Source organism: Antechinus flavipes, chromosome 2, assembly GCF_016432865.1.
Source record: "Antechinus flavipes isolate AdamAnt ecotype Samford, QLD, Australia chromosome 2, AdamAnt_v2, whole genome shotgun sequence".
In the NCBI taxonomy this organism is placed as follows: domain Eukaryota; kingdom Metazoa; phylum Chordata; class Mammalia; order Dasyuromorphia; family Dasyuridae; genus Antechinus; species Antechinus flavipes.
The window spans coordinates 381,498,570-381,507,861 of NC_067399.1; the positions used below are offsets into that span (position 1 = coordinate 381,498,570).

The 9,292-nt window shown below is 39.9% G+C and overlaps 1 pseudogene; it reads left to right on the top strand.

Annotated features, from left to right (window-relative positions):
• The first annotated feature begins 6,112 nt into the window (after window positions 1-6,112).
• LOC127549927 (KAT8 regulatory NSL complex subunit 3-like) lies at window positions 6,113-9,083 on the top strand (annotated as a pseudogene).
• The last annotated feature ends 209 nt before the right edge of the window (window positions 9,084-9,292 follow it).

Sequence of the window (9,292 nt, forward strand, 5' to 3'; positions counted from 1 at the left end):
CAAAACAGAAGTGAATCTAGCATGAATTCAGATAAGATCTTAGTTCTGTCTCTTTCCAGCCTACTAATTCTTCAGGTTTCCCCTAGTTTAAGTATTTTCATTAAGAAACTGTGGAGAAAAATATTAGACTGCAATCTGAAGAAGTCAAATGTAGAATAGAAAATTCAGTTATCCAGATGTGGCTCTTTTCAACAGTGAGGTAATTCAGGCTAATTCCAATGGTCTTATGATGAAGAAAGGCATCTGCATCCAGAGAAAGAACTGTGAGGATTGAGTGTGGATCACAACATAGTGTTTTCACTTTTTTGTTGTAATTTGCTTGCATTTTTTTCTTTCTCTTTTTTTCATTTTTGATATGATTTTTTCTTGTGTTGAATGATAATTTTGGAAACTAGACAGATAGATAAGAATTGCACATCTTTAACATATATTGGATTACTTGCCATCTAGGGGAAGAGGAAAAGGAAATGGAGGGAAAAATTTGGAACACAAGGTTTTGCAAAGGTGAATGTTGAAAATTATCTATGGATATGTTAATTTAAAAAAAAAGGAAAATTCAGTCATGTAGTGGTGTAATCTACAATGTAATGTTCTTTTTGGTTTTCTGGAGATCTTTGGAGCAGCCTTCATTTTAACAGAGTAATTACCACAAGAATAGTCAGGTGTTAAAGTCCAAAAGTCTTTATTGTCTCCTTTTCTGGTGCTCAGCTAGCTTTCTCATGGCTTTCAAAGGGGACTTGGTTTCAGTGGAGAAAATGCAGGAGGCCAGGCCAGCCACCACAAGGTTGGTGAAGATGAAAATGAATTTCTCTCTTTGGCCTCAAGAGCTTGACCTCCTGCCTCCAGTCCTCTTCTTCTCTGCTTTTTTTCTGGCTGAGGCTCCCAGCTTATATTCCCTACACTGAATATAAACCAATCATTATATCACTAGGAAACCATTATTTGTTGTAAGATTAAATCAATCATACTGAATTTAGAGAACTATTAAGCACCATGCTAAACTAGATAACCATTTTCTCATCAATTCTACTGACTTAACAACTTGTAAGAATTATTGTTTCAGAGTTCTGGCCTATAACATCTTTTCTTTTGTTTTAGAACATATGGTGGTCACACCCTCCCTGACTTCTCATGGAGGTGAGAACCCCAAAAAAGGAGGTGATCATGCCTTCCCTAATGTCTCAGGAAGGGAGATGAACACCAAAGGAAAACAGGGAATCAAACCAGATTAGCAGGTTTCTGAAGGGTCTCACTTGAAACAGGTATACATAAATCTATCAACATGGGAGGTATTACAAACAAACAACATGAATCAACATGAGGAATTATATATGTCTATAAGTCCTAGAAATAGTCCAAAACCAATTTATTGTCCATCATTTCATGTGTCAGGAAAGCAATAATTCCCCAAGTTTTGTAGTCCTGCAGTAGATGAAACTATTACTGCAGATTTTGAAGTCCTGTATCAGTCTTATCATGTCTCAGAGAATTCAATGATTCCTGCAGATTTTGAAGTTCTGCAATAGTCTTATTATCAGCCATGCTCTTTCATTGTCAGATGTTTCTTAGGTCTTCTCTTTTGTTTCGAGGTTTTTCTCTTTTTCTTTTTCTCTCAAGGTGCTTATTGACACCTGTCTGATTCCTTCTCCATTTGCAGAGATACAAGCAAACCCTTTCTCCAAGCAGTTAACCTATCTAGTCCCTTACATTCACCACTTTCTAGATCTCTCCTCATCACCTGGAGATTATATTGGAGATGTTGACACTGGACACTGTTCTTCTGTTGTGTTAAAAAGCCTGTACTCTTCCCAATTGTAATCCCTTTCTCCCATATGATTGCTTCTCTGTTGCTTGATCATATGCCAAGTAGACAACAATATAGAAATTATAACAAGTATTCATTCAACAGAAGTTGAGAAAGTATTCACTATGTACAGTATGGCATTTAATATTGAATTAGAAACAAAGTTAATATGAAACACATACTTATAAAATACTTCTCAGATTATGTTATTTTTCAGAATATTTTTACAAAATATTCCTCTAAATAAATTAGCATGTTATAAAGATAGCCTTCCATTACTTAGCAAAGTGCCTGTCATATAGTAGGTACTTAGTAGTGTTTTGATAGAAAGATAGTAAAAAGCTTTTACACTTCTCAAGAAGATGGATGGTGCAACAGAAACTAGAGTTGGAGTTAGAAAGACCTGAGTGCAAATTCTTCTTCAGATACTAGCTATGTAACAGCAGTATAGTTAATTCTGCTTGTCTCAGTTTACCCATCAATAAATTGGAAATGATAAAATAACAATTATCTCCTAGAGCAAGGCTTCTTAAATTTTTTCCATTCATGACCCCTTTATGACCAGGATAGTTTTACATGACCCTGGACACATAGGTATATAAATAGGTATACAAAATAAATATTTATTTATAATAAATCATAAAGAATTTTTTTCAATCAATTCTTTGGTATACATATAATTTTACCAGTTATTAAAGGCAAAAGCATTATAATGAGATGGATGTGCTTATTTTTTTCATAAACAATTAAAACTTGACAATATTTGATATGTTTTCCTGCTGCCAAATTTCTCACAACACCCACATTCAGTCACATGACTCCATGTGGCATTATGACCCACAATTTAAGAAGCTTTGCCCCAGAGTTACTGCAATCAAATGAGATGACATTTATTAAATGAGTTTAGCATGGTGCTAGCATAAAGTAGATCTTATATAAGTCTTAATGTAATATGCAAAGAACTTTGCAAGCCTTAAAGAGCAATATAAATGCTAGTTATCAACAAGATAGAAAGTTGAAGCCCAGATAAATTAGATATTTGTCTTTTGAGGATGGGTCTTTCTAAATGGAGAGAGATCCTTGGAAAATGTTGAGGAGGATGCTCTCAGAAAAAAAAAAAAAACCTGGAAAATCCACCATGAATTCAAACAAAATGAATTGTATTGCATACAAAATAATAGCAATGTTCTGGAAGAATCAGTTGTAAATGACTGATATTCTTAGCAGTACAATAATCTAAGGACTTATGATGAAAAATCCTATGCATATCAAGAAAAGGTACTGGTTTTATCTATATAGAGATTGAAGCATTCTCTCTCTCTCTCTCTCTCTCTCTCTCTCTCTCTCTCTCTCTTCTCACACTTTCTTTCTGTCATCTTTCTGCCTCTTTCTCTCTCTATTTTATTTTTCTTGAGGTTTTGATTAAGATGGGAGATCTATGTTTTTTTTTTTTTTTACACGTTGACATTTATGAAAATGTTTTGCATAACTTTACATGTAGTTTTTAAACAGGAACTTGGTGTGGTGATAAGGAAGCTAATCTGGAACTTGAAAGTTTTAAAAAACAAATGTAAAAAATGATTTAAATGTAATTGCAGGAAATATTAAATATTTCAAAAGAAGAGAGACTACACATTGCCTTTCAAGAAACTGTCAAAAAATCTGCCCTGATACTCTAGAATCAGAGGATGAAATGGAAATCAAAAGAATCTTCCAGTTACCTACAGAAAGAAATCCCAAAATGAAAACTCCTGGAAATATTGTAGTCAAGTTGCAGAGCTCCACAGTCAAGGATAAAATATTGCAAGCAACGACAGAGAAATAAATTTAAGGATTCTGGAGCCAGAGTCAGAATAACCCCAAATTTAGCAGCTTTTACATTAAAATAAGAGGACTTTTAATATGATAATCCTGAGGGCAAGGGAGTTAGGACAACAAAGAGTATTCTATCTAGCAAAACTGAATATAATACTTCTTGAGGAAGATAAATATTCAATGAAATGGAAGAATTTCAAGCATTCTTCATGAAAAAACAAGAACTGAGTAGATATTTTGACTTTCTGATAGAAGAATCAGAAGAAGCATAACATGGTAAACAGGAAAGGGAAATAATGAGACAATTAAATTTAACTGTTTACATTCTTAAATGGGAAGATGATGCTTGTAACTAAAGAACTTTCTCATTGCTAGGGCAGTTAGAAGGAGAATATAGAGGCAGGTAGCATAGATGTGAGTTGAATATGAAGAAATAATATAAAAAATAAAATTAAAAGGTTCGAGAGAACTATATTGGGAGAAAGGTGAAAGGAAAGGTAGAATGGGACAAACTATCACATATAAAACATGCAACAAAAGGCTTTTACAATAGAGGGGAAAATAGTACTCAAATTAGCAATAGAAGGAATAATACATATATTCAATATACACATACAATTAAATTCAATTCATTTTAACATATATCTATCAACTTATAGGAAAGTAGGAAGGGAAGGGGATATGGAAAAAGGGATAAGGATTAATAAAAACTAGGGCAAATTGGATGACAGGGTAGTTAGAAACAAAATGATTTCTAGGAAGGACAAAGTGAAAGGAGAGAGGTGGGGATATAGGATGAAAGAAAATACATTTAGTAATAGTAACTGTGAAAAAAAATGAAAATTTCTCTGATAAAGACTTCAATTTTCAAACAAAGAGAATTGAATCAAATTTATAAGGATAAGAAACATTCCCCCATTGATAAATGATTAAAAGACATGAAGTTTTCATAGGTAATAAAAGCTTTTTTTTTTAATAGATATATAAAACAAATTATCTTACTATTGTTTGTAGAAATGCACATTAAAACAATTCTGAACTAATACCTCATACTTATTAGGATGGCTAATAGGGTAGGAAAAAAATAACAAAAGTTGAAGTGAATGTGAAAAAATGAGACAATTGCATTGTTGGTGGAGTTGTGAATTGATTCAACTCTTATGGAGAGCAGTTTGGAAGTAGGTTTAAAAAGCTGTGAAACCCAAGCATACCCTATGACTTAATAACACTACTTCTCTCTCTCTTCTCCCTCTCTTTCACTTCTCCTCTTTCCCCCATTTTTCCCCTCTTTCTCCCTCTCCTCTCTCTCTCCCATTCTCTCCCTCTCTTTCTCTCTGCTTCTCTCTGTCTCTGTCTTTGTCTCTTTCTCTTTCTGTCTCTCTGTCTCTGTCTCTCTCTGTCACACACATATACAAAGAAAGAAAAAGAACTTATATGCATAAAATATTTCTAGCAATTTCATTTTTGCTGACAAAGAACTGGAAATTGAGGTGATGTACATTAATTGGGGAAAGGTGAATAAATTATGGTGTGTGATTATGATGGAATGCTATTGTGGTATAAGAAATGATGAGCGGGATGTTTTTAGAAAAACCAAGAAAGCTTACAAGAGCTAATATGAAGGGAAATGTACTATATTCAAAATAACAACAATATTGAAAGATATATCAGCTACAAACGATTTGATTATTCACAACAATACAATGATCCAAACAAAGTTTGAAGGACTTATAATGAAACTGCTATCCTTCCCCAGAGGAAGAACCAATGATGTCTGAGTATAGATTGAGGCATACTCTTCTTTACTTTACTTTCATTTTCTTTTCTTCTTTCCTTCTTTCTTTCCTTTCCTTCTTTCTTTCTTCCTTCCTTCCTTTCTTCCTTCTTTCCTTTCCTTTCCTTTCCTTCTTTCTTTCTTTCTTTCTTTCTTTCTTTCTTTCTTTCTTTCTTTCTTTCTTTCTTTCTTTCTTTCTTTCTTTCTTTTTTTTTCTTTCTCTGCTGCTTTTTTTTTCTTTTTTGTCTTTCTTTCTTGGCTTTCTTTCACTTTAGAAATTCTCTAATTATCTTTTTTTTCATAATACCTATTTATTTTTGCATCTCTGCAATTATAGATTTTGGGTGATTCAATATGTTAGGGAATTGTTGAGAAATTAAATTTCTCAAATAAAATACAATGAGATGCTAAAATTTTGCCCCTTTCAGATTTTGAGTAGTTGTATTCATGAGACTATTGTGGTTGTTGAGTTGTTTCAGTTTTGTCCAACTCTTTGTCACCCCATTACTTTTTGTTTGTTTTTTGAAAAAGATACTGGGCGGTTGGGCCGCTGGGCCCCGGCTTCGGGTGAGAGTCTGGGCCTGGGCCACGGAACCGTCAAGGGGGTGGGGATGATGCTGGGGGCCGGGCCCTGGGGCCTGTGGGGCTCCGGGGACCGGCCCAAGTAGTGCCTCTGGGAGCAGACTGATGGCATGCTGACTCCCAGACTCTGAGACACTGTTGCTTATATAGAGATGTCACACTGAGGTGGTGAACAAGACTTCCAGACTTCAGCCTGGCGCATGGGCACCTTTCTGCTTTTCCAGCTGTCAGTTCATGAACGGGAGCTGGACCTGGTGTTTTTGGATCATAGCTATGCCAAGCCATGGAGTGCTCACCCAGATGCCAGCAATGCCCGCCCAACCTGCATGCTCTTTGTCACCCCCAGGCGTCACCAGGATAGTACCATTGAGGCAGACATCCCTATCGATGTGGAGACTGTTACGTCTACCCCAGTGCCACTCTATGACAACTAGAAGGCATGAAGTGTGATGAATGAGTGTGAACGCCATGTCATCTTTGCCCGGACTGATGCAGATGCTCCACCCCCCCCCTGAGGACTGGGAAGAGCATGTTAACAAGACTGGTTGGACAATTGCTCAGAACAAACTTATTAACAAGATTCTCAAAGCCTTGCAATCTGACTGGCTGGCCCGGCTAGCCAATGAAGGGGCTTGCAATGAGCCTGTGCTGTGACGAATTGCTGTGGATAAGTGTGCAAGGAGAGTTTGGCAGGCACTGGCGAGTGTGAATTGGGACATTAAACTTGTCCAGTGGTTGCATACAACATTGGTGGAAACCCTGAGCCTACCCATGTTAGCAGCATACCTTGATGCTTTACAGACATTGAAAGGGAAGATACCAACCTTGATTGACCGAATGTTGATGTCCTCCACCACAAAGACGGTGCGGCAGGAGCTGAAGCCTTGTCTCTTCTATTTAAAAGGCCTGGGATCCTGCTGTAGGAGTGCTTTCTCATAACAAACCAAGCAAACTTCCTGGATCTCTACTGATTCTCATTGCCTCCTCTGGTCCCTCAAGCTCCATGTTCCCTACCTCTCGAAGACATCGCTTTTGGCAGTCACAGCTCTCCTGCTTGGGCAAGGTCATCCCAATTGCCACCCATCTCCTAAACAATGGGAGTGGAGTAGGAGTTCTTCAATGTCTTGAGCACATGATTGGGGCTGTTCAAGGCAAAGTACTAGAGATTCATAATCATTTCCCCCACAAACCTATCATCTTAATTGGCTGGAATACCAGAGCCTTGGTGGCATGTCATGTGTCAGTGATGGAGTATGTCACTGCAGTTGTCTGCCTTGGATTTCCTCTGCTTACAGTGGATGGACCCAGAGGGGATGTGGATGACCCTCTCCTGGACACGAAGACTCCAGTTCTCTTTGTTATTGGCCAAAACTCCCTACAGTGTCATACTGAGGCCATGGAGGACTTTCGGGAGAAGATCCGTGCTGATAACGGCATGATGGTAGTTGGAGGAGCTGATGACAATCTCAGAATAAGCAAAGCAAAGAAGAAGTCAGACGGTCTGACTCAGAGCATGGTGGACAGATGTGTCCAGGATGAGATTGCAGACTTTCTGACTGGTGTGCTCACTCATGCTGAGGGCCACAGTGGCTCAGAGCCCCGAGATCAGGATGCTGAGAAGAAGAAGAAACCGCATGATTCAGCCCGCCGAGACTTAGCTTTTGAACTTCCTAGACGGGGAAGCAGGCCTACCTCTCCTTCTGCTAAGCTTCCTGCTTCACCTTCTAGGTCTGAGGATCTGTCAAATGTGTCTAGCAGCCCCACCTCTAGTCCCAAGACCAAAATGGCTACAATGACCTCTGCTCCTAAGTCTAGCCAAATTGGCACTGCCCAGCTATTGAAGAGACATGTACAATGGACAGAAGCTGTCTTGACCCATAAACAGGCTCAAGTTCCCATCTCCTCAGTTCAAGCTGAGGAAGCTGACAAAGAAGACCTTCGGGGCCAGCTGAAACATCAGCATCCTCCCAGCTCCCCTCCAGGCAGCAAGGCTTCCAAGCGAGCCAAGATCAAAGTAACCATTGTCTCTCATGGGGATGGAACTAGTGAACCATGTCTCCCATCCCAAGGAGGAATCACAGAGGTTTCAGGAGGAAAGCCCATTACTGCGACTTGTGGGCAAGCTGCTGTAGGTGCCAAGGAGCTAACAGGGCTGCTCACCACAACCAAATCAAGTGCGGCTTCTGAAGCAGTGTCAGTGAACCCCGCTTCATCCTCCATTATTCCCAACAGTACTGCTCCTAGTGCCTTTCACACTCTGCAGAGTCGCTTGGTGGCCAGTGGTGGTCACTGTGTGGCAGCCTCCCCTGGCAGCACACTCCCAGGATCCACATCTGCTAGCAGCCTCCTTCAGGGTCTCAGCTTCAGCCTGCAAGATATCAGCAGCAAAACTCCTACCCTCCCAACTAGTGCTTCCCCAGGGCCAGCGACTCAGACCACCAGTGTGAAGTTGCCTACTCCTATGCAGAGCCTGGGTTCCATCACCACAGGCACTGGCACCATTGTGCGTACCATTCCTGTGGCCACCACTCTCTCCTCCTTGGGTGCCACTCCTGGCGGGAAGCCTACAGCCATGCACCAATTGCTGACCAATGAGGGCCTTGCTAAATTGGGCAGTAGCCTCCCTGGCCTGGCTCAGATTTCTAATCAAGCAGCAGGCTTAAAGGCCCCAACCACCATTACAGTAACTCTGCGAGGACAACCCAGCCGTGTCACCACACTGAGCCCAATGGGCACAGGAGCTGCCTCCCTAGAGGAGTCCACTTCTCAGGCTCTGCCTTCTACCCCACAGCGATTGCCACCAGCTCCTTGAAGACCCATGTGTAACATTTCCATTCTCATCATCTGTGATGGTTGCCTTCCAATAAGCCCACAGGCACTCAGATTGCTTTGTGATGTTGCCTGCCTTCTTGAAGACTTCTTTTGAGACTGTTGTCCTTGTTTGCCTGCTCAATCTTCAAGGATAGGCATCTGAGTCTTATAGAGCCTCTGGGCTAGGTAACCTCACTCTTCAGCAAATGCAATACCACCCTCTGGGATCTGCAGATTTTGGCCTCCAGGCTATCTCCTCCTCCCTTTTCCTCCTTTGCCCTGACCCTAATCCCTTTTAAGGCAGCAAAGATCTATACCATTGGGGCTTGCCATTTTGTAGGCAGATTTACCATATGGGATTAGGAGCTTTGATTCTCAAAGAGAAAAAAGCTTCTTCCCCTTTAGTAGGATTACCAAGAGGAAAACAAACAAAAGGTGACATCATTAAGAAGTCCTGGCTTCCGTGATGAGATACTAGCCAAGCCATTCAGGTGACAGCCAGGCTG